At 35.3% G+C, this 23,531-nt stretch overlaps 1 protein-coding gene across 1 annotated transcript in view; it reads left to right on the top strand.

The window, feature by feature from the left end:
- The window catches only part of Macc1 (MET transcriptional regulator MACC1), a 98,690-nt gene that overhangs the window by 63,646 nt on the left and 11,513 nt on the right, over positions 1-23,531 (top strand). The window lies entirely within an intron of this gene.

Here is a 23,531-nt window from a genome sequence, read left to right as displayed (position 1 = left end):
AAGGAAGGAAGGAAGGAAGGAAGGAAGGAAGGAAGGAAGGAAGGAAGGAAGGAAAGAAGGAAGGAAGGGACTGCATACAAAGCTTACAGGGAAATGATAGCCATCTCATTGTAATTGAAACTTGTTATTTTTTTTTCCCATCTCTTTGCAAGACTGCCAGAAGGAAAACATGACTTATCATCACAAATCTGTGTCTGCAGATGCAGACGTGGACCTGGTGTTTTCATCAGCCTCCTTCAGCATGTTGGGCGCTAGCTAATCCTACCTAAGTCAGACTTTTTTCCGCAGGATCCTAATGTAAAGTAGTTCTATACCTTTCAGGGATTTTTAATAACAAGAGTTATTAAAAAGAGCCACCATCAAAACCCAAATTACTCACTGTTGCATACAGCAGTTTTAACCACCCATAATATTAATATCATTGTATGCTTGCTCACAAAAATACATGTGTGTGCATGTGCATGTGCATGTGAGAGTACACCAGCATGTTTTTCAATGCTGTGAAAATGCTTATAGCCATCAGAGTTCACAAAAAGGTGGTTTGTGCTTACTCATATGTTCTGTCCTCTGGTGCCCTGGAGTGTTTGTGTTGGGACAGTCATTCACATATTGTGATTCAATGTGTACCTGTCTGTGGCAGGCACCTAGATGCTTGAGGTTAGTAATGTGCAGAAAACATGATCCCTGACTTCTGTGATGATAAGCGACAGACAGTAACAGATAATAAAATTTGATACCATTAAATGTTAAGTGGTATCTATAGTGAAAGCTGCATTGGAGAGGCTGTGATGCTAAGAGATACAGAGGTCCAAGGCCATCGTATAAATGGAGTGCATATTTGATAAGTTTTCCCTGGGAAAGAAATGCTGCTCCTGAAGGAGGACCAGGCATTGCACCTGATGTTGGAAAGGTGCTGGAACTCACTTAAGCCCCCAGACAGGAGAGAGCTCAGGAGCTCAGGGAGCCAGCTGAGGGAGTAGAGTTTGGAGGCCACATTAAGGCCATTAAGACTGCTAGCATTTAGGGAGGAGAAAACACACCCTTAAAGGTAATGTGGATGAGCTAAATAAGGGTTTTGTTTTAGGATCCTGAATAAAACATTGTCCATTTGGCTAAAAAAAAGTGAAAGTAGAATCTGTGTAGAGCTTTTAATCCACCCACCCTAAGGTACTTGAATTATAAAGGTAATTAGAATTTAAGAACAGTCCTTAAGACTTTCAGTATTTATATTTGATGGAGAATGCATCCTAACCAAGGAGTCATGTATACACATTCAAGGACAGAATTCATTTAATTGAAAATAAATTAAGGGAGAAAGAAAAACAACTAATTTGTAAATTCGGGACCCAATCATTCTTAGTGATGATCTTGCTTTCTTCAGAACATTCTTGGAATCTTATTAACATGTCAGCAAACCAGTGAGTTTTGGGAAGGGATATTAAGGGATTAATAACTGGGTTTTTCCAGGCTACAAGATTCGAGAACACAGAGATCTTGTTAGCTGATTAGGGTAGTACAATTAAATAAACAATTTCAGATTTATACATCATCATGTTTTAAGATTGTGGTTGGGAATTTTAAAGAGAGTTTTAAAAACTAGAAAAATATCACCTCTGTAATTAGAGGTTGAAACAATGACTTAAATAATAATAAATACAAAGATATTTTATAATCTTTCATTAAATTCTTCCAGGGGAATTTTAAGTCCATGTTCAAGCATTGTTATAAATTCTAATATTTTTAACACATTATTTTACTTTTCTGATTTATATTTTTCTTGCAGTTATGGATTTTCATAATCAGAAATGATTAAATTAGTGATCAGAAATTATCTTTGATATTTGGCATACAGTCCATGAAATTTATAAGGAACTTACATCCTATTCTTGACATCATTAAAAGCATCAAAAGCTATTAATCCAATACTACTTAGAGCATTTCAAAAGGGGAAAAAGATTAAATGATTTGTTCAGTTCCTCAGGCTTTTGGTCTAATGATGCATGAAGTAGGATGAGTTTTATTTCAGTCCCTAGCTTGCAATATGAGTTTTTTTAAATTTAAGCCATAGAACCTCTGCTTTTTTCTGTGAAAATCTTCATATAAAACAGTAAGATTCATTCAACAGTGTGTCATTAACAGTTCATACTAATAATGGATATAGCACACTTTCATGTCCTATATTATAGAGGCTACTATGTAAGTTTTTGAACATGGGATGGCTAGATTTCGGGAAGGAGCAGAATACTAAATCAATGGATAGCATTGGGCTGAAAAATGCTAATGCTAGTAAACAGCAATGAATATGTGATGTGAACCTACAACAGAAAAACACGAGATTGGACAATGCCATATGTGGAAGTTTCAAAACTTCAATTTTCATACTTCGCTACCATGAATGATACTCTTAGCAATTTTTAATGTTTAGGGAATATTTTAGGCAATATAAAAGTATAATTATAAAATATGTGACTGGATGTTTTTCTAATTTATATATATATACACACACACACATACATGCATGATTCTCTCTTTATTTTATATGTGTTTTCTCCCATATGCTGCTGTCTGGCATAGTGGAGTAAAGCAGAATCATATAACCCAAAGATTAAGTACCACAATCATGGTAGGTGACAGAATCCAAAGACATTTTGAAAATTAAACAGAATGTTAGAGATGATTTCTTGCATGCCTACTTACCAATCCACAGCACAAAATAAAAAGTGACTATAAACAGGAAACTTAAACTTGAACATACCATCTGATATATAGCTGGTATTCAGCATCAAGATTTCATCAAATGTTTTGAAATATAGTATATTTTACATTAACTTTCTGTTTATGTATATGCAGAAAGTTTTAAGCCTAATAAACAGTTTCACAATTTGGAAAATAGTGTCAGCTTATATAGTAGGGAATAGGGATGGAGAGATTTGAACTGGATAAAAATTTGTAATACCAAAGAAAATAATTCCAGGGCCAAGCACCCTTGGACAGCACAAATTGCTTCCCCTGCAATACATTAGTCCAGAAAATGAGGGCTGTGGTTTCTAATCTTTGCCCATTAGTCCCAGTAAGGGTTTAGAACTGTCACTTAGCCTCCTGGGCTTCACTTCTCTGATCAGTAAAAAGAGGAGTTTGAATGGGGAAACTCCTCAAGTTCCCTGTAAATGTCTATGAATGTAGATACTTATAAGCAGAATATATTGTGGTTTTGTTTGTTCATTTCAATAAGAGGGAAGAAAATGTGAAGTAAGAATAATAATTTGAATAAAAGTTATCCACTTTAAAAGTGTCCTCTATTTGCAAGGCATAGCATAGTACATATACATAAACTGAGCACTTTACAAATATTATCTCATTTTTTCTTCATATAATCTTATGAAATTGGTTATGAAATGTGTACTGTTTTCAATATTTAGAATCACTATTTTTAAGAATAATTTAATACTACTCAAACTACAGTACTAAGTTGGAAGGTCAGCAATAGTTCTACCAGTAGGTACTCTGCCAAATATGTTTCTGTCTCATTGCAAAGGCCTTAGACCAATCCTTAAAGGCAAGATTTTCAACTTGAGCAGAATCACCTGAAGGGCTTGTTGGGACCCGAATTCTTGGCTCCAACACCAACTTTTAGCAGGTTTGAGGTGAGACCTTTGCTTACCCAGTAGTTTCCCTTGTGATGCAGATTCTGCTAGTTCAGGGAACCTACTCTGAGAACCACTATTTCAAAGTTTCTTTCATCTATATAGAGACTAAATAATGTTTGTTAGATTAAAAAGATTTAGATAAGCAAAATTTTCATGTCATTCTGTTAAATAAGTTGTTAAAATTGTAGAAGAGAACTAAAAATCAATTTAAATAATACATTTATTTACCTAAAATAAACTTTTGTCATCAGTTGATAATAGAAGCATAAAAATAATTTTAATTATAAAACTAAATAATTAAGATCTGTGTCTCATTTAAAATATTAATATATTTGAATAAAAATATTTGATCATTTGGGACATTTATTCAGTATATTAAGATAATTTTGATAAATGTATGTAATTTGTTCTATAAAATCTCCTTAGAGAAATCTTGTCCTTACTGACTGATCATTTGTTAATCTTGTTGTTAACTTTATTTTACCTTATTGAAAAAATATTTTCAACTAATGGGATGAATACAACCATTTCTATACCCTACTTTTGTTGTAGAACTACAAAATTATTTAATAAGCATTTGTTTATAAGGTAGCTAGATACTCTCTTCCCATCAAGCATTCCACATTTAAAGAGATAGTGACTAAGAAGGGGGTAACAAATTGAATGTTGACATAAAAAATATATCAAATTTCATCCTCTGCCATCATTTCTTATTCTTTGGTGGCTGATGGGGAGAATCTCTAGCTTCATATTTTTCTGTTTTTAAAAAAGACAGTGACTTTTGTTTTGTGCCTGAAAGCAGATTTTTAAAATGTTCCTAATACTTAAGTCCACCCTTAAACCCTTCGAATGTGTTGTTACATTTAATGTATTTATATACCTATGATTAGAGTTGAAAATAAAAGTTGTGACAAAATAGTTTGTTTTACTTAAAACGAATTCTACCAAACACTGTCTTTAAAGAAGATTTTGGAATTGTCAAGTTTGGTATAATATTGCCTAGACACATATTAGGTTAAATGGTATAACAGAATTAGCTACCACACCCCTACTTACTATAATATAGGACTCCATTATGTGGGAGGAAAATACCTTCTTATGTTCCTAGGAAACACACACTTAATGCTTAGGACCTTCTATCATGGTGGAAAGTAAGGATGGTGTGGAGGGGAGACGGGGGTGTGGGGGTTGATCCAGTTCTTATGATAGGAGATATTTAACGCAGTGGAAACTGTCTTCCTGCCTTCTGTTACTCTTTTTAAAACTGGAAAATATCTTTCATTCTTCCTTTTTATCTGATCAATAGTAAGATAGAAATGAACTGTTGTTTGGTTTTCTCTAGAGTGGATTTAATATTATTTAAGACTGTTTTTTAGAACTACTAAGAAACTTCAGCTAAAGACAGCAGCCCTACATTAAGATCATCATTTAGCAGTCTTTCAGGAGATGTTGTCAGAAAACCTATTTTAAACTGGCTTTAAGCACAAAGAATTTATAGTTTCTCACGACTGAAAATTCCAGAGGCAGTTTCAGGCATTCCAGGATCAGAGCTTAAAGAGTGTGACCAAACTTGTGTTTGCTCTTTTATGTTTTTCCTTTCTCTGCTTTTTATGATTTCATCCTTGAGTTGCATGAAGTGGGCCCAGCAGGTCTGGGTTCTCCCTTCACAGGGACAAGAGCACTAACCTCGCATTTACTCCTGTTCAAGTTTCAGACTTCTCTGGCCTTACAATGTGTCAAGTTGGTTAAACTAAAAATGCTTCCCAGAATTCCCTTCACTGGTTAGGATTGCTCACAAAAGAAATCTGTACCAAATTCAGAAGGTAACAGTGGAACAGTAGCCATTTCTATTCATGGAAAATAGACATAGGCCAGGCCTTATTGTAGCCCCTGACTCAACTTGTTGGTCAAGGGCAGCTGACTAAGCACCAGCTACAATCTCCCTGGGTTCCCCTTCTTCCAAACCCTGTCCAGATGTGAGTGCCATTCTTCAGTGAGACCATCACTCGTCCTTCAGACTATTCATAGCAGTGAGGGTGGAATCAGAGAGAGACCAACATGGCGGGCAGGCAGCTGACAAAAGTACTTTGTAGTTGTTCCCCATATCCTGAAAGTTCTTGTCTCCATTTTTTTCCTTCAGCCTGACCTGACTTCAGACTCTTTACCAAAGAGTAGCATGCATAAATGCTATTACCTGATCTAATCTGTATAATAAATCCTCATTGAAGTGGTTCTTGCTTCTAAGGTAACCTTGTCTAGGAGAGTAAGACAATACTTTCTGATAACCCTACAAATGGAGTCATTTTGATTGGACAATTTAGGCTTCAAGTTTATCCCTCAGCCAGTCATTGAAAGCTGTAATAAGCAATCCTTCTATTGGATGGGCCTGGATCATAAGCTAATTTATTGACACCCTACCAGGGTCTGAGAGCTCAAAGTCATTAAACACTGGATGAAATCTGAATATGTTTCTGGAAATAGGAAGAGGTGGATACTGGGGAAGCCAACAGCAGTTTCCCCCTAAAAATGGGACATGAGATTTACCTCAGAACTATTTCCTATACTAAGAAACCTTTTTATCTTAAGTATAATTCAAGGAGTTAAGTCTTATTCCTTTGTTTCAGACTGGGCAATGGGCCTATGTCTAGGTACTTCTGCACTAAATCAAACACTAAGTAAATGAAACTTCACAGGCAATGTCTGCTCTCCACATGCTAACTTATAAATTGCTGATGTTATGATAGAACCATCAAAAACATCCTCGAGACTATGGGTGCACCTGACCTAGGCTTACTATCTAGCAGGGCCAGTAAGCCAGTGAATGCACTCTACCAGCTTTCAGAAAGAACTAATGGGGAGAGTCTGAGAGAAGGTTCTAGAATGCCTTGATTCAGAACATTGTAAAGTTAGAATCAGTGCCATGACTTGGTGAGAAACACTATGGCAAATTTCTTTGAAAATTTCCTGAATGAAATTACGAAACTACGGCAAGGGCAGTTGTATTTCCATCTTTTTCAGCTGTCTGACTTTTTACTAGAGACCCTGATTTCCTTTCCTGAATAAGTAATAACCCTAAACGCCACCCAGAGGGAAAGTGGAACTGTGGTAAGGATGGAAGTAAATTAGATGATTTAAAAACATCATCGAAAAATAAGGCAAATGAAAGGGATAGAACACATAAAGGTGCTGTTTGTTCTTTTTGTAAATGCATATCAGCTTTGTTAACATAATTCACATTTCATATGGTTAACCATTTCTGCTCAGTTTTAAGAACCCATAATATTTTTTTTCTTAATATGTAGTACCCATTTAATACTTTTTAAATCATCTTCATAATTTACCATGCTTGGAGAAATGCTCTTCAGGAGGGAACATCACATTGCCATGTTTTTCAAGGTGGAATAGAATGCTGTGAGTTGTGGGGAAACAACAGATTAGTGATAATGGTTGTTGGTGAGAGGACTTGACATTATATTTCTGAAGCTATTTTCATGAGTTTTCACTGATAGTTTGGAAGTAAAAAAAAACAAAACAAAAAACATCAACAACCCTCTTCTTGCACTCTTAGAGAACCTTTGTATTCCTTTCCATTTTGCTAACTGAGAAGTTATTCTTTGCTTAAGAATAAGAGTTCAAGTTCGACTGTGAGAGTTACAGATTCAGGACAGTTAATTAATCCATTTGCCCTGGGTTCCTGCCTAGAGCAAGGCTTTTAATCCAACTTTCAGGAAACTTCTGTTTTGACCAGTTAGTAAATTTTGTGATTATTTACCAGAAAATTGTATTAGTTTGCCAGGGCTGCTGTAACAAAGTACCACAGATTTGTTAACTCAAAAAAAACCCGGTTTTCTCACAACTTGACAGGCTAGAAGTAAGAACAAGGTTTTCACAGACTTGTTCCTTTTGAGGGCCACAAGGGAAGGATTTGGTCCTGTCCTTTCTCCTTAGCCTATGAATAGTCATCTTCTCCCTGTGTCTTTACAAGGCCTCCCCTGCAGGCCTCTGTCATGTCTTTTTAATGAACACAATTCATCTTGGATTAGGACTCACCCTAGTGATCTCATTTTGACTTAATTACCTCTTAAAAGATCCTACCTCTAAATGTATTCACATTCTTAGGTACTGAGGGTTAGCACTTCAACAACTGAAAGGATGACATAATTGAGTTCACAACAAAAATGATTTGGTCAATCTTTATAGTTTTTTAACTCACTGAAATCAATTACTTTGGTCAAATGCATTTTAGACAATCATTAAATAAACCTTTACATTTTTTTTCTCCTTTTTCTATCACCAAGAAGTTGTAGATATTTGCAAAATGTGAGGAGGGGGATGGACTCCAGAGCCCCAGGATGATCATAAATTCAGAGAGACAGACAGCCAATCTTGATAACTGAAACTCTGTCCAGACATTGTTCTTTAACATCAGGCATGACTTACAAACTCTGCTTCTTAGAACTCTTAGACAACAACATTGCTGTGGATAACATATACTTTTAGATAATTTTCCATGGGTGTTCTTTGATGTCATGATAGGATCTGGATGCTGCAGAAAAATAGTGCTCATTTGACAGGTGAGGAATTATGAAGATAGTTTAACAGACTGGGTGTTGGGGATGGGGACTGCAATAGGAATCTAGATCCTTTTGAGATATCTATCTATACTAGAAATAGAGATTTAGATAAAGCTTTCTAAAATATTGGTGAGCACTGAGATGCCCAAGAAGCAAAACATGGAGCAAAACAAAACAATGGAAGTTTTAGGTCACCCAGAAGCCCTCTCAGCAAAGCTCCTGGGAGAATGGTCTTAAGGCAAATGGAGGGTAAGAAAGAAAGGACACACTGGACTCCTGAGGAGCCCAAGGAGATCATCCTGAAATCTCCAACTGAGAACTGCAATTTGAGAGAAAAGGTTAAAAAATCTCCCCCAATTGCTATTTTTAACAGACTCCTTTCAGTGTAATTAGGGTAAACAACATTTCCTGGTTTGCCCAAGACTGAGGGGTTTCCTGTGACATGGGATTTTCAATGCTAAAACCAGAAAAGTCCCAGACTAACCAAGACAGTTGGCCACTCTAAGTATAAAACACTGAAAGTCACTGTAAAAAATAAAAAGGACAACTGGGGGAATAGCACCTTAAATCATAATCAGGTACTTTGTAACCTCACTCAATACCCACCATAGTAACCCTACAGGAGGGAAGGATATAGGTTATTTTTATATGTGAAGGGAATCAAAAAGAGTACCCTGAATGGGCATTACTTAAAGTAAACACAGGGAACAAAATTTGATAGGGAGGAATACTGAGAGTAAGCCTTGATTAGAAAATTCTGACTGAGGATCAGACCCAATACAGCTTTTGCCTAATGTAGATAATCCTTGCAAAGACATCTGTGTGTTTTTTACCCAATTACCATCTTATCTGACTACAGAACACTGAATTAACTTAATTTAGTAATATATATATATATNTTCTTTACATTAGCACATTTTACCAGTAATATATATATATATATATATATATATATATATATATATATATATATATATGTGTGTGTGTGTGTGTGTGTGTGTGTGTGTGTGTATACACAATCTGTCACTTTACATAAACATTCCAGTCAGGTTATAGAGAGGGTATTTGTCAAAGTGTTATTTTGGCTTATGAAAACCAGTACTAGTAACGTTCATCTGCACGATAAATTTTTTAAAATAAAGAAAGTATAAAAAATTTGTGGTTAATCTTTCCATCTTTGCAAAAGCTCTTTGGAAATCTTCCTCAGAATTATCTAGAACCTGATAGTGACTTAAAATGGACACAGATTTTGCAGTTATCAACCAACCCATCAATTAGCACTATGGAACATGATTTCAGGCCCCACATATGTGAGCAATGGTATCCAAATAAATTTAGAGAAGAGTTGACTTTTAATTATGACAACCCAGTCAACATCGGCCTCCTTTCTCTGTTTTTCTTTTCTCTCTTCCTTTTTCCCCTCATTTCTTCTTCAACTCTTTTTCTTTTTTGTTTTCTTCCCCCAACCCCCCACAACAAAAAGAGTAGGAGTAGGCCTATTGTTTTTAGAACAATATACGAAGTTAATATTCATGAGAAAATAATTTCATTGTAGATCTATTATGTTTTAAACAAAGCATGACAAGAGACATGTCTGGAAAACAATTCCATTTTTAGGACATTTTCACTGTAGTGGAGGAGCTAAGCATGCAAACAAATAATTATAAATGTGACAAGAAATAATGATCAACAGTGGTCGAATTTACATGCAGAGAGGCCTTGAATCAATGCTCTTTATCTTAAGGGATTACAAACATGTGAAGAGCAGTGAGATCTGTTATTATTATTAGAGTTAATTCATTGTTGCCCTTGTGGTTTTGTGGCATAACAATAGACATAACTATAAATTGTTCTTTTACATATTTACATTTAGCTAGGTTAAAAGCTCATTTGGCAATTAACTTCAACTGTTACACTTAGTAGAAAGAGCAGACTCGAACTCTTCTTCTCTCTGAACTACCTGCTTCTTAAATTCCATTTCCCTATGTCCTGGGAATGCAGAGTAAGCACCATCGATCAGTTTTCCTGCCTTCTCAGCCCTATTTGGATACTGATAGCTTCTGTATTATTTAGAAGCAGAACACACCTTCAAATGGAAAGTTTCTAAAATCCTATGCAAGGTTCCTTATTAAATATTACAATGACAACCACATTAATGCACTCCTTGATTCCTTGGGGCCAAAGGGCATGTGAAACACAACATTTAAAGCTCTGGGTAAATTCAGGAATCTATCAGTATGTCCTGACTCAACAGAATAAGACCAAGTTTATGGGCAGGACTCTTGCATTAATAAAAGAGATTGTATTTCCAAAACATTCCATAGTTTAAGAGAATAACTGCAACTCTGACTAAACAGTGAACAACAGAAATAATTCTATCATTGAGCATTTCACACAGGAAAAGACCTTGAGAGAGGCCCAATTATGACTAACTGTGAAGATAAGACACAGAGTTGCTTCTCTCTTTAGAAAGAAACAAATATTTCAGCGGTTGGGAATATAAAAAGTGTATACATGCAGAATATTGGAAAAAGTAATTGGAAAAAAAATTCTTGGAGGTTGATACATTTTCCTAAAATACTCTAATCAATATATCTGTAGAGTATTAAAGTGTATCCATGAAAAAAGTATATAAAAATATATATTACTTAGGACTGATTATAAAGGATAGACCATTCTAATCAGTTCATGAACTAAAGTGATTTTTAAATAAAAGTCAGTAATGTAAGATTTTCTTGTTTTTGTTTATTTTGATAAAAATTATTTTTCTATAAAATATAGGCTTTTCATTTTTTGAAGTACTTTATTGAAAGAGCTTAATGCAATGCCTATTTTGAGTCTTGTTATTATCATCGTGTCCCCTTTGGTAGAAATGATGGATTGAATTAATCATCTATGCTGCTTTTCTGGTGGCCCTTAGATCAATACCATGATTTCCAAGATGATTGGATAATCTCACTGGTGGAGCAATTTATGTGAACACCAGACACATTCACATTGGGTATTATTTTCAGAACCAATCAACCCACAAAATATTTAGTAATTCATTAGATGTCCAGTACATAATCAGAAAATCTACAATGAAATAAACCTACCTGATGGTCACCTAGATTTATTTCCACAGCCTAAGTCCTTTAACAGTCACCACCCATAAAGACAGCTTGCTCCATACTGAACATTTTTTTTTCTTTTATTCAGGTCTGCCTGTACTTAAGTCCAAATATACCTCATTCATTCATTCCTCATTTAATAAGTAATCAAGTGTCTAATATGTGTCATAATTGCCGGGAAAGGATAAGAAGACACTTTCCAGTCCTCATGGATTTTGTTATCAGTGGGAGGAAACTAGTGCACCAACACCCCTCTACAAGCACTTTCTTCAGACATTTGGAGACAACTATGTTACTCTCAGATTTTTAGAACAGTTCCTCATTAGGTTATACAACCAAGTGCCTTCCTTAAAAAAAAAAAAAAAAAGAAGAAAAGAAGAGAAAGAGTTTCCAGTTCCATCTCTACCTATGCTATTTTCACTGTGATTTGCCCATGCTTCTCTAGATATTTGCCCAGTACCAAACCCAATGTCTTAGTGAGGTCTATCCAGAGAACAGTCATCTATTCAGCCATTTATTTAGAAACCTTATTTGTTCTCTTATGTGCTAGTCAAATGTGAATATAACTGTAATTTCTGTCTTTACAAAGTTTATATTTTAAAAGAGTTCCAAAATGAATGAACAGGACAACTGCTTCTCTAATTGTGGAGAACATAGTTCCATTTTTAGTCTGTGTTCTGTAGATAAGAAAATGGATTTTCATAAGGTTGTTACTTAACTTCATCATTTATGTTATTTTAAAGAGTTGTGGCCCCAGACACAGGCCCAAATTCACTGAGCTAAGCAAATAATCTTGAACCTAAGGCCTCTGAGAAACAATACAAATGGCAAAATAATGAGGTTTTTTTTTGTTTGTTTGTTTTTGTTTTTAAGAGAAAGTGGGTTGTGGTAAGTTATAGCAGATTGACAGATTTCTGATCAGTATTAGTTTGAAAATAGAAGAGAATATGGACCTTTACATGTTGCCACCATCATTTTTCTCTATATTTGAAATGCTTTATAAGTATAAATAAGTTAAACATTTAAATAGGTAAGTAAAGGCTAAACTCTATGCTTCTGCTAGGAGCTTCCTCACCAAATAGGGTCTCAACTCACTTGCCACTCTTACTGAATGTCTCCCTTTAGTAGTTGAAAATATTATTTCATCTAACACAAATGGTAAAGATACTACCTTTAAATAATTATGTATTATTTAATACATAATGGTTATGTATTAGTGTTTGACAAAGGATAACTCATATGCCATAAAGGTGATAGGCAATAGACTAAAGACTGAAATTGCTATACTTTTCCTCTAAAATATTAAAATTGCATAACTTTCCTATGTCCACATATGTATCCATATCATGTACAACTACAAGAATGAGCAGTTATATTCCATGTATGTATAATATGTCAAAATACATTCTACTGTCATGTATAACTAAGAAGAACAAATAAAAAGCTGCACAAAAATTACATATAGGAATTTTCTCTCATACAGGCTAAAGAACTCTGCAACTACAATCACAAAGCTGGATAACAGCTGAGTTCTGTTAATTAAATAATAGACAAGCCAGTTAACCTCTCCAAGTCTTTACTTCTTTACTTATAAAATGAAGACTTGATATCCTTCCTAGCTCTGGGTCCTCTCAGCAAGTAGCAAAACAGCAGAGTTAAGAAAGTTGGTTCTGATATCAGACTGGGCATGTGAAAGCAGTAATAGTCCCTTTCTTACAAGGTGTTCATGTAGACTGGATGAAATAAAAGCACAGCCCTTAGAACAGTGCCCAGCAAATATAAAAGGGCTCATTTTGTCATTACTATCACAAAATACTGTGATCCCATGTGCTCATACCCATGCTAGCCTTGTGAAACTTATAATACCAAGTGCTTTATTTTGAATTATTACTTATCAAATATTTCCATAATATTCCATTGTATCCCAGGATTGAAACACACACACACACACACACACACACACACCCGGGTCTGAGTCCTGGGGAATTAGTAATGTATATGAGAAGAGAAGTACATAATTACTAAACCACATAGTTTCAGAGAAGAGCTAAGTGGTTAAGTTCATTCCCAGTTGAGAGGAGGAATTCACAGATGAGACAAGTCAGTGTTGGGGCTAGAGCTGGGTCAAAATGGATTTAATGAATAATGTGGGAACCAGTAAAGTCTCAGTAGCCATTGTTGTCTTAGTCTCTTCTCAGCCATTGTCAGTGCTAATTAAAAGAATGGAATGACACAGTCCTGAGCGATTTCATCACTAACAAAGAGGGCTCTGGGTTATGGGAAGAATCCGACTTGATTATTTACAACCTGAGGCAAGAAGTTTATGTGCCAAAATTTGCATTCCTCTACTTAAAAGTGTGAATTCCTTTCATTTCTAACACTCAATTTCTCTTTCCAAACAAGTCATTTACTTTTTATTCCTCTCTGCCAGGAATCCCTTTGAATACTCCTTACTTAACTCCTGCTCACTGAGGCAAGGCACTTGGTCTTGTGCTTCTTAGTTTGAACTTGGAGGATATTTTGGTCCTCACCAAAGGAGGAAGTCAGCACTAAGCAGAGTCTTCATGGCCACTGTCTAGAATGATCCTTGGAGAGGCAGCCATTAGATCCTTACAGGGATTTGATGTGGACGAGTTTATCCATTCTCTGTGCTAACTGCAATAAATAAAGCTTCAAATATGTAACTAGGTATGGCAACTGTGTGCCCAGCTTTGTTTTGTACTCTTTCAATTTTCTCCTATTATTTGATGTAAAAAGAATTTGAGTAAAAAGATTTTTTACTGAGCTGAACCAGGTGGTTTCAGAAATCTGTTAGACTCCAAACTGAGTTCCTGGGTCCCTTTCGGTTCCATGCCAGTCATTTTTCTTCCCCTACCTCGGCTGGATCTCTAGTTACAATACCAATCAAATCACAGAAACTCTTTTTTGCTGCCTTTCAAAAAGAAACTGAAACAAAGAGTACTATTTTTGACTGAAAGGAACTGATAACTGGTTTCTCTGCTCTTACATCATGTCTGCATTATCAGTGTGGCTTTCATTTCAGAAGATGGCTAGAGAGCAGCTCTTCTGAGAATGGCCCTGAGCCCCTGATAACTTTCCTATTAGTGATGGTATTTCTGGAACTCAGTGTTTTCCTTACTTGGCTTAAAAAAATGCAAAATATCCAGACCTCTTTTTAAAGTGACCCCAATGAAACCATATACAGCTGAGAAGGGTAAGGATATAATTATGTGCTCTCTCATATACTGTTATCAGCTAAACACAATAACAATGTGTTTTAGTCATCTGTTTTGCTGCTGTGACTAAAGGACCCGACCAACACAATTGTAGAGAAGAAAATGTTTATTTAAGAGCTCATAGTTTCAGAGGTCTTAGTCCATAGAAGGCCGGCTCCATTCTTTGGGACTCAAGGTGAGGCCGGACATCATGATGGAAGAGTGTGGTGGAGGAAAGCAGCTCACATGGTGATCAGGAAGCAGAGAGACAGACTCCACTGGCCAGATACAAATATATACCCCCAAGCCACGTGCCAATTTCCACCTTCTCCAGCCACACCCTACCACTTCAGTTACCACTCAGTTAATGCCTATCAGGGGATGATTAATTCACTAATTGGTTTAAGACTCTAGCAACCCAATCATTTCTCTTCTGAACATTTTTGCATTGTCTTACACGTGAGATTTGGGGTGACACCATATCTAAACCATAAATAAATAAATAAATAAATAAACCCACAGAATGAATTCCACAGGGATTTCCGATTGTTATCCATGCTTCTTATGCTTTCTTTTCGGATAACCTAGTTTCCTCAATCACAGAGATAACTCAAGTTTGTTGAACATGAACTGTATGCCAGACATTTCTCTTTGTGTGTGTGTGTGTGTGTGTGTGTGTGTGTATGTGGTTCTGGGGCTTGAAACCAGGGCCTTATGTACGCAAAGCAAGCATTCTATCAACTGAGCTATATCCCCAGCCCTATACTAGGCATTTGTACCAAGAACTTCAACAGAAAGGAACAATTCATGGTGGCTCACCTTGGAAGATTAAGTGGTATTCCTGAATTCAAACTTGAGTCTTTGAACTATAATTCCAGCAGAATTACACTTGAGGAATGTATTTACAAGAAGCTGTATTTTGTCCAAAACTTCTATTGCTTTCAGATACCATTTGGAAGGTATGAATGAAATAGTTTGGAAAGGGATCGATTTTGAACAGCCTTACCTCAGCTCCAAGTACTTTAGTCCTTATGAGAACAAGGCTCCCACCTTTCTTTCTATATCAGACAATTGCAAGAATTATTAGGAAAGACCAGACAGAATTAGGCTATTCACCGAGGATCTATTATGGTAGGATTATTTTGTGAATTTATTTTAAATCCCCTGATAAGGGAAATGTACCAGATATGTTTGTTATTTTAATGCCCCATTAAAATTGCAATCTTTTAGGAAGAGAAATTACAACTTTCTACAGAACATGTATACTTATTCTTTTTTTTTCAATGTGTATATTTCATCATGTACGTGATTATAGACAAAATGTTTTGTTTTGGTGCTAAAAGAGAATTACAAGAAAAATCTTAAGTCAGAAATGTTGTGTGTAAGCAGCTCACAATGGAGAAATGAAAAGAGGAGAGTAGAAATCAGAAATACTCACAGGAAACTCATGTTTCACCTCCAGTTGGTAATAGGCAGTGAAACCAAAGGGTTTTTTTGCAGTTATAGCTTAAAGGAAATGAGTAGTGATATTATTTATCCTATAAGGAAACAGTTAAGGAAGGAAGGAAAACGGTTTTATTATTAAGACTATTCTTTCCATTTCTTGTGGCAGTGTAAGACACTCTATGGATAGATTTATTTATTTTTTTGTTTGTTTGTTTATTTATTTATCTATCTTACCAACATGTGCTTTAATGAAAACAAATGTCCCATTCCCTTAATCTTTCATAGGAACTACTGTGAGGCATGGACTGTTCTGGACTACCATTTCTTTCAATCAAATTAACTGTCAATCATCCTTACAATGGCATGCACTACCAAATCTGGAAAGTCCCTATATCCTGATTTTCTTGATTTAATAAACTATGAATATTTTTACATCATAAAAATCTATAATAAGTTTTTGACAATACTTTAAACAATCTGCTCTCATGTATTGATATTTACCCCTAGCACTGTCTTTGAATACAAAGATCATAAATTAGTATAGCTGAGGATAAGACATGAGTATTTACTTTTTAAAAAAGGTATCATCAGAATTTAATATTCTGAAGAAATAAATATAAGATCATTGGTTGTTTGGAATCTCCCACTAATACAGAACTACTCTGTTTTTGTATGTCAAGACTTCCAAGTAAACAGTACAATGTTAGTCTAGAATTGTGCAGTTATTCCTCATTAATCTGTTTGGATTTTAAGTCTTGTTTTTTATAAACTATCCTTTTAATTGCTTTTAAACATTTTATCTTGATCTTCCTAGAATGATTTCTAAGACTTCCTACCCATGTCTACTAAATGTACTCTGTACATTACTCTGAATATAACTATTTCTGAAAACGTAAATTGCCTTATGTTGCAAACTTTTATTAATTTTTTTCTTTATTTCACTTTACTGTTTTCTTATTTACTTTTATTTACCTTTCAACTCTTACTTATAACTATGGCTTCTCTGTCAAAACACCCGTTTTCTGTTATTACTTCTCTCACCTATTATAAACATAGAAAATAGATAATAGTTCTTAAGCCAAAGTTAATGAGTTCTAAGTTAGATTTCTCTTAAATTGGTTTTAATTTATTTACCTATTCAAATTTTATACCAGATTCTAGTTAACATTCTGGATGGTTGATATCTTTAGATATGACTTCTGTTAATTAGGGATGAAAAGAGGTGGAGGTGGGGTCTCTATACAGTCCAAGCAACACTACTAATAGGGTGAGAATAGACATTGGAAGTGTGGTATGGTCTGAAAGCAGCAAGTCATTCGACAGGGCTGTAGGTTTAACAACAAGACAAATTGGAGGAGTATGGGACATGGCATTAATAGAAAAGGAATGGCAAATAAACAGGGACAAAATAGCAAAGTCTCTTACATTTTATGCTAAGGAGTTTTCCTTTCAACATGGAGGTTTGGCATGTCACTAAAGCATTTTTGGCATGTATCATGAGCAGACTTGCTCCATTATTTTCACAAGGACCTTCAAGAAACATTCCTTACACAACACATCACTTTCATATCACTGTGAAAACAAAGTTACCTGTGACTGAGGAAATCTTGTTATGCCATGTATAGCATTAGCTAGTGGCATTTGATTCAAAATTTGAATATCGAAAGTGGATTGTATTTAAACTTTCTTTAAAATACGACTTCATATTTGATCTCTAAAAGGAAGAAAAACAATCTAAAACTCAAATATGACAATGAAGGCTACCTCTTACATAGGACACAGAGAAAAGATCAGTAATATTCTGAGCACCTCTTGAGCGAGGTTCAGAGTCCTCTGACGTAGGTATATTTGGCATCTGGCAGCAAATTGTAGATACAGATCCAGAGTGCTTGCCATTATTATAAAGCATATTAATTTTTTATTGGTTGTTCAAAACATTACAAAGCTCTTGACATATCATCTTTCAAAGCATATTAATTGAGAAAGAATGCAAAATATAATGAATGTGGAAAGTTGAGTGAAATGTGTCACAAAAATGTCAATCACTGACTTCTAAAATTATTCATCATTATTATCATTAGTATACTAACAGTTATCTTAACTTTTTTATAAAGAGAGAGAAGAGAGAGAATTTTTTAATATTTATTTTTTAGTTTTCGGTGGACACAAATCTTTATTTTATTTTATGTGGTGTTGAGGATCAAACCCTGCGCCCCGCGCATGCCAGGCAAGCGCATTACCGCTTGAGCCACATCCCCAGCCTGGTTATCTTAATTTTTAAGTGATAAACAGCAAAGATAAACAGACAGATTTTCACATGAAGTTTTATGTAAGGATTTAATTATAAGAGTTGATTTGTTCCCTTAGTACTGCTCAAAGACTGTAACCCCAACGGTGCTAAGTGCCCTGATCTAATAAACAGAACGTGGAACTCTAAAAAATATTCTGTCATATTGCGATGAATATAACAATAAGAAAAAACAGCAAAAGTAATGAGAAGGATGACAACCAAGATGATGATGACAATGATGGTGACGTTTCCCTCAATGGTAGTTGTGCATCTTTATTTTCTGGTATTGGCAAATCCTAAGAAATAAAGAATAGGAAAAGCTAAATAGATGTAGTTTACTCCAATTTACTTAGATGGATACAGTCTCAAAGCATCCTATGTTGTACACTTCAGAACCCAGTAAAGTTTTCTCATATATTGATGTCCCTTAAAAACAAAAAGAAAAAATCTGACCCTGTTTGGCACAGTCCCTAAATCATAGGGATAGTGAAGGAAAATAAGACTGAAGTGGTTCAACATCACTGACATTCATTCCTAGGTCAGTTGTACAGAGAACGTAGGTTTCAACTAATCAACTTTTTCTCCTTGGCCTCTGGAGGAATGAGAAAAGACAATTTTGAACAGCCAGGACCTAGCCCTTAGCCCTTGCCACAATATATTCTTTCTTTTGTGTTTCATTAGGTGACTTCAGAATGCGGCTAGGTATCATTAAGTCCAATGGAATGTCATAGAAGTTTTATCACTCTGCGGTAACAGTGTCCTGTGGTGATGTCCAAGACAGATTTTTGTGAGACTGGTGTCTGTCAGTAATCAGAAACAAATATATCAATTTTTGTCCTTAGATAAAAATTTATTAGTGTGCTAATTTTCAGCCCAGAATTGTGCTTAATTTTTGGTTTATTATTAAATTATTCTTGTGCAATAGAAGTAGATTTCTTTATTTTAATAAGTTCAGAATGGTTTCTTTATCTGACTAGTAAAAAAATCCCCTGAAAATACTAAGATAATTAAATAATATGACTTGTTATCTGAAAACTGTATGAATAGTTAGGATGTGTCTAAGATTCTGCAGAAAATGACTAAAATTAAAAATGTGTAGCCATCCATGTTATTCTTCTGGGAGCAATTATGATAGAAAATATCCTCTTATCCAAGATAATAGTGTGTTCAATATTATAAATTGTAAAACATAAAAAAAATTGCACATTCTGAATATGATAGCTTAAAAGATTTTCACAACAGTTTTATGAAATGCATGAATGGTGTGTACAGAATGATCCTGTCTAGTTGAGACCAGGAGAGCTGAATCAGCTTCATTCAAAACCATCAACATTTGTGACCTTGGAACAAATCAATAAAATCTATTCAGCTTGTCTCTGGTAAATGGAGTTAATTCAACTTCTAATTCGACTCAATTAATATGTATTGATTCCTCACCATGTACCTGGGCTACAACAAGTGGCTAGCTTTCTTGTCCTTCAGTAGACCACTTTCTAGATGGGAGACCAATTTGTGCACATCAAACCATAATGCAAAGGTGGGCTAAGACTATTAATAGACATGTTCAAGAGAAACAGAGGATGGTTGAAGGTTGACAGAAGATGAAGAGGAGCTGAAATTTAAGCTAGGAAACTAAAGAAGAGTTCCCTTTTCCTTTCTTCTTAGGCAATACTCAAGAACCTATAGAACCATATACCTTTTCCTCCTTACTGATCAATTATTTCTGATTTCCTAAAATGTAAACTACTTCTATAGGTAGAGAATTAATGAACTTCTAAAAATGTAACCATCATGTCTTGTATTTATTTTTGAAGACTAGAGTTGAAACTGGGTGTTCTCATTCCTCAAATGAGGAATTTGAGTAAAAAAGATAATTGAGTGAAAAAGCACTTATTCACCTTTCTGTCTTGAATTAAAAAAAAAGACTCTGTTTTGCCTGGATAATCAAATCTAATTAGGAAAAAAAATCTAGCATTCAAAGATTCCTTCAAGTCATGCATCACTTAATGACAGGGATATGGTCTAAGAAATATGTCAGGAAATTTTGTTTTTGTGTGAATATCATGGAGCATACTCACAAAAACCAAAATGAATATGCCATCACTACATAAAATAGTCTTGTGGGAACACCTTCATGTCTGTGGTCCATCACTGACAGCAACGTCATTGTGCAGCACAAGACTGCATTTGTATATGGAAGGGCATTTGAGTGGCTAAAAATTTCAAATGAAGGGATGGGAAACAATGAGCTACCAGTTTTCATAAAAGGAAAGGTTGCCATCCTTCCAAATAAAATTGGGCTCAGGAACTGTTTTGGGCAAACATAAATGTTTCCTCAAGAAGCAATTTTGGATAGACTCAAATATTCAAGGCAAGGAGAGAAGCAAGAGAGTTCTGCATCATTGAGTAGGAGTGAGATGACTTTGGCTCAAACATTAAAAATAAAATGAGCAGCTGAGAGGGGAAAAAAGAGCAAAAATACCAATTCTTCATTTTGAACCATTTGGGAATGTTATATATCCTCAAGATATATAAAAAGACAAGTTGAAAAGAAAACAGACACATCTTTTTTTTCCTGTCCATTATGAATTATGAGCCATCTGTACAGCCAAAATGTATGAACGAAGTATTCTAATATGCAATAGATAAAACAAGATGACTAAGGAGTTAGTTATGTATGTACATTTCTTTGTCAAATAATCATAAATTACATTTATTATGCATTTTAAAACGTAAGAAATAAGTTAGCCTCTGCAGTGTGCTGATTATAATTTTGCTTGGACTCTTAAAACTAACTTATTCCATTTAGAGATGTGTGGAGAAGCTGAACTTAAATTCCAGATGGACAGTTCTGAGCATCACTTTTCAGGCAATGAAAATGCAATGCTGAGTTGGATTTTTCTATTAATAGAGATTGATTTGATATTAGCTGAAGTTGGATGACTTTTAAGTTTCATTCTATCTACCAAAAGGGAATGAGGACAATCCTATCTAATGTTCTTTCACAGTCCAGGGGAAAAGGGTAACATTTGGAGCATTATCTCTTGGTCTTTGGGCTGATCCTGGGGAATCAGACTTCCTGAATTTCAACACAGGGCTCTAACTGTGTTTACTCAGCTGTCACTCCTTACCCCTGAGCTTTAGCAATAATAGTGTTGGTGGCAGAAGTAGAGTGGGTTTTATGAGTTTAGATATATATCAGTTGTAAATATTTGGTTTCAAGGGATACCTGAAGATCCCTAGTATCTTTTCCAGAATGACTCTATTTACCTCTCACATTCCCAACTTACGACCTTACATATTTACTTGGTAAGGGCTAGCAACACAATTGCCTAAGAGTTCCAATCTATCCACTTACAGTCTTTTTAAATATAAAAATATGTGTTCATCTTTAAATAATTCCAGACAGCAATCATTTTTAGATTTTTATCTTCACTACTAAGAATCCCAATTAATTCAAAAATGTGTTTGTTTTTTATTTCTTGCATTGAGTGATGCCCTACCCATAGTTATAAAAAATGAGTACGCTGATAGTCAAGAGGCACAAGGTAAATTTAGAAGAAATTTTGTAAGAATGTTGTTTCATAAAACTTATCTCCTTTTACATGGGCCACTACCCAGGTCAGTTAGAGTATGCCATAAACACAATATATATGGTTTCAACAAATCCTTAAATAAAAACAAAGAAACTCAACTTCAGTGATAGTATTATTAGGTACATTTACAGCTCATTTAATAATTAGATTCTCAGTCTCTTGATCAATGACTCAAAGAATAGTGACTTTCTATGGAACATGCTGAAATGTCATTCTGAAACTTTTATTTTTGAATAACATAAGTCAGGACAGCTATTTTAGCCAGCTTTTTAATCAGTGTGACCAAAATACCTTACCAGAAAAAACTCAGAAGAGGAAAAGTTTATTCGGGGCTCATGGATTCAGGGATCTCTCTCCATAAACAGCCAACTTCATTGCTCTGTGTCCAAGGTAAAGCAGAACATCGTGGCAAAGAGCAGGGTAGGGGAAAGCTGCTCCCCTTTTGGCTGGCCGGAAAGCAAAAAGAGGAATAAGGGACCACAGGGAAGATACAGTCTTCCAGGGTACACACCCAGTGACCCACCTCCTCCAGCCGTGCCCCACCTGCCTTCAATTAGTCTATTCAAACTAGGATGGACTGAGTAGGTTACAGCTCTCCATCCAAACATTTCACCTGCTTGAACATGGGAGCTTCTGGGGAATACCTCATATTGAAACCATTAATAATGGCTTTCTAGAGACTTGTTCAAATCAACATTAAAAAGCACACAGTAATGTACTACTAAAATATAAAATTTAGATAATACCTTTTATGTCTTCATTTCTTCATGTGAAATTAAAGGAATCATTCAAAAAGATAGCTTTTCTTTAAGTTAGTTTGTAGTTTCTCTCTTCTTGGTCATGTGTTGGTCTAGCTTATCTCCCAGTCATTACTGGGAAACTTTGGATTCCACATTATTAATTTGTGAAAATGAAATAGCTAAATGGCAGCCAGGCTCAACTCATTGGAGAGGCTACTGAAAGAGAAGTCCAGTCAAAAGGAATTAAGATATGCTTTTCTTTCCATGTGTTTCTTCCTTTTTCATGTCTCATTTTTATCAGACCGTATCATACCACACCATACTATTACTGTACTATACTACAGAAAAGCCAATCTATGTTAACATTCCTCACAATGGAGATTGAATTTCAACACTTAACCCTTGGAGTACCCTCAGATTATATCCAAACAATAGTAAGTCTTAAATGCTATGATGAAGAAACTAGACTTTATTTCTTATATTGGAGTTAATTTGGGGATTCCACTTTTGGGCACTTAATCTTGAATTTCACTAGAATAAACTGATGAATACAGGAATGGGTTGGGAATCCTCTGGGAAGCTTACTGTGATTCCTATGGAAATTTATCCTTTCATAGGTAGTGCTTCCTGTGCATGGTCAGAATCACTGACCTCCATCCTACCCTAGCCAAGACTGGGTCCAAGAATATCCTCCAAGAGATCCCATGATCTTTGGTTTGAAAATGAGCTATGTCTGAAGAATCAGAGGCTTAGAGGCAAAAATGAGAGGTAATGCAGGGAGGCCTCCAGGGCAAGTTGCTTGGTACAGGGAAAAGGTAATCCAGAGGTCTGCAGCAGTAATTATCTTTCCAATAGGATGGCTTCCTCACATGCTCTTTTGAGAGACTAGGGCCAGATTTTCTAGGGCAAGACA

This window comes from Marmota marmota, unplaced genomic scaffold (assembly GCF_001458135.2).
Source record: "Marmota marmota marmota unplaced genomic scaffold, marMar, whole genome shotgun sequence".
Classification (NCBI taxonomy): domain Eukaryota; kingdom Metazoa; phylum Chordata; class Mammalia; order Rodentia; family Sciuridae; genus Marmota; species Marmota marmota.
This window is presented reverse-complemented; position numbering and strand designations above follow the sequence as displayed.